The sequence below is a fragment of the Schistocerca gregaria genome, unplaced genomic scaffold (assembly GCF_023897955.1).
Source record: "Schistocerca gregaria isolate iqSchGreg1 unplaced genomic scaffold, iqSchGreg1.2 ptg000577l, whole genome shotgun sequence".
Classification (NCBI taxonomy): Eukaryota; Metazoa; Arthropoda; class Insecta; order Orthoptera; family Acrididae; genus Schistocerca; species Schistocerca gregaria.
The window spans coordinates 1,970,023-1,973,470 of record NW_026061968.1 but is presented as its reverse complement, the minus strand read 5'-3'; positions in this window follow the sequence as shown (position 1 = coordinate 1,973,470).

Sequence of the window (3,448 nt, the reverse complement as noted above, 5' to 3'; positions counted from 1 at the left end):
TCGTCTGCACAGCTATGTCGCGTGCTGCGGTATGCAGAGACACTAAAAGCAAAATAGTAGAACACAGAAGATGCTTCTAAGTTAATGTTATAGCCAGTAAGAAGCAGTACAATTCAACTTTTAGTTCTCGATTATTCACTTTTTACCCTTCTTTGTGCCTTGGGCATGAGCTAGGACCCTAAGATTTTGCATGAGAGGAGGACTAGCAGCTGCGTTAAACGGGAGAATGTGAAAAGTGTTCATATGTAGTAAAAACCTGAAAAATCCGTCCGTTTTCTTCATTTATTATCGAATCGACTTAAAGCCATATCGTTACATTGGCCGCTCTTCTCTCTGAAACGGTTACATTTATCGTCTGCAAAGCTATGTGGCGTGCTGCGGTATGCAGAGACACTAAAAGCAAAATAGTAGAACACAGAAGATGCTTCTAAGTTGATGTTATAGCCATTAAGAAGCAGTACAATTCAACTTTTAGTTCTCGATTATTCACTTTTTACCCTTCTTTGGTGCCTTGGGCATGAGCTAGGACCCTAAGATTTTGCATGAGAGGAGGACTAGCAGCTGCGTTGAACGGGAGAATGTGAAAAGTGTTCATATGTAGTAAAAACCTGATAAATCCGTCCGTTGTCGTCATTTGTTATCGAATAAAAATAAAGCCAGATCGACACATTGGCCGCTTTTCTCTCTGAAACGGTTACATTTATCATCTGCAAAGCTATGTCGCGTGCTGCGGTATGCAGAGACACTAAAGGTAAAATAGTAGAACACAGAAGATGCTTCTAAGTTGATGTTATAGCCAGTAAGAAGCAGTACAATTCAACGTTTAGTTCTCGATTATTCACTTTTTACCCTTCTTTGGTGCCTTGGGCATGAGCTAGGACCCTAAGATTTTGCATGAGAGGAGGACTAGCAGCTGCGTTGAACGGGAGTATGTGAAAAGTGTTCATATGTAGTAAAAACCTGAGAAATCCGTCCGTTTTCTTCATTTATTATCGAATCGACTTAAAGCCATATCGTTACATTGGCCGCTCTTCTCTCTGAAACGGTTACATTTATCGTCTGCAAAGCTATGTCGCGTGCTGCGGAATGCAGAGACACTAAAAGCAAAATAGCAGAACACAGAAGATGCTTCTAAGTTGATGTTATAGCCAGTAAGAAGCAGTACAATTCAACTTTTAGTTCTCGATTATTCATTTTTTATCCTCCTTTGGTGCCTTGGGCATGAGCTAGGACCCTAAGATTTTGCATGAGAGGAGGACTAGCAGCTGCGTTGAACGGGAGTATGTGAAAAGTGTTCATATGTAGTAAAAACCTGAGAAATCCGTCCGTTTTCTTCATTTATTATCGAATCGACTTAAAGCCATATCGTTACATTGGCCGCTCTTCTCTCTGAAACGGTTACATTTATCGTCTGCAAAGCTATGTCGCGTGCTGCGGTATGCAGAGACACTAAAAGCAAAATAGTAGAACACAGAAGATGCTTCTAAGTTGATGTTATAGCCAGTAAGAAGCAGTACAATTCAACTTTTAGTTCTCGATTATTCACTTTTTACCCTTCTTTGTGCTTTGGGCATGAGCTAGGACCCTACGATATTGCATGAGAGGAGGACTAGCAGCTGCGTTGCACGGGAGAATGTGAAAAGAGTTCATATGTAGTAAAAACCTGAGAAATCCGTCCGTTGTCGTCATTTGTTATCGAATAAAAATAAAGCCAGATCGACACATTGGCCGCTTTTCTCTCTGAAACGGTTACATTTATCATCTGCAAAGCTATGTCGCGTGCTGCGGTATGCAGAGACACTAAAGGCAAAATAGTAGAACACAGAAGATGCTTCTAAGTTGATGTTATAGCCAGTAAGAAGCAGTACAATTCAACGTTTAGTTCTCGATTATTCACTTTTTACCCTTCTTTGGTGCCTTGGGCATGAGCTAGGACCCTAAGATTTTGCATGAGAGGAGGACTAGCAGCTGCGTTGAACGGGAGTATGTGAAAAGTGTTCATATGTAGTAAAAACCTGAGAAATCCGTCCGTTTTCTTCATTTATTATCGAATCGACTTAAAGCCATATCGTTACATTGGCCGCTCTTCTCTCTGAAACGGTTACATTTATTGTCTGCAAAGCTATGTTGCGTGCTGCGGTATGCAGAGACACTAAAAGCAAAATAGTAGAACACAGAAGATGCTTCTAAGTTGATGTTATAGCCAGTAAGACGCAGTACAATTCAACGTTTAGTTCTCGATTATTCACTTTTTACCCTTCTTTGGTGCCTTGGGCATAAGCTAGGACCCTAAGATTTTGCATGAGAGGAGGACTAGCAGCTGCGTTGAACGGGAGTATGTGAAAAGTGTTCATATGTAGTAAAAACCTGAGAAATCCGTCCGTTGTCGTCATTTGTTATCGAATAAAAATAAAGCCAGATCGACACATTGGCCGCTTTTCTCTCTGAAACGGTTACATTTATCATCTGCAAAGCTATGTCGCGTGCTGCGGTATGCAGAGACACTAAAGGCAAAATAGTAGAACACAGAAGATGCTTCTAAGTTGATGTTATAGCCAGTAAGAAGCAGTACAATTCAACGTTTAGTTCTCGATTATTCACTTTTTACCCTTCTTTTGTGCCTTGGGCATGAGCTAGGACCCTAAGATTTTGCATGAGAGGAGGACTAGCAGCTGCGTTGAACGGGAGTATGTCAAAAGTGTTCATATGTAGTAAAAACCTGAGAAATCCGTCCGTTTTCTTCATTTATTATCGAATCGACTTAAAGCCATATCGTTACATTGGCCGCACTTCTCTCTGAAACGGTTACATTTATCGTCTGCAAAGCTATGTCGCGTGCTGCGGTATGCAGAGACACTAAAGGCAAAATAGTAGGACACAGAAGATGCTTCTAAGTTGATGTTATAGCCAGTAAGAAGCAGTACAATTCAACTTTTAGTTCTCGATTATTCATGTTTTACCCTTCTTTGGTGCCTTGGGCATGAGCTAGGACCCTAAGATTTTGCATGAGAGGAGGACTAGCAGCTGCGTTGAACGGGAGTATGTGAAAAGTGTTCATATGTAGTAAAAACCTGAGAAATCCGTCCGTTTTCTTCATTTATTATCGAATCGACTTAAAGCCATATCGTTACATTGGCCGCTCTTCTCTCTGAAACGGTTACATTTATCGTCTGCAAAGCTATGTCGCGTGCTGCGGTATGCAGAGACACTAAAAGCAAAATAGTAGAACACAGAAGATGCTTCTAAGTTGATGTTATAGCCAGTAAGAAGCAGTACAATTCAACTTTTAGTTCTCGATTATTCACTTTTTACCCTTCTTTGGTGCCTTGGGCATGAGCTAGGACCCTAAGATTTTGCATGAGAGGAGGACTAGCAGCTGCGTTGAACGGGAGAATGTGAAAAGTGTTCATATGTAGTAAAAACCTGAGAAATCCGTCCGTTGTCGTCA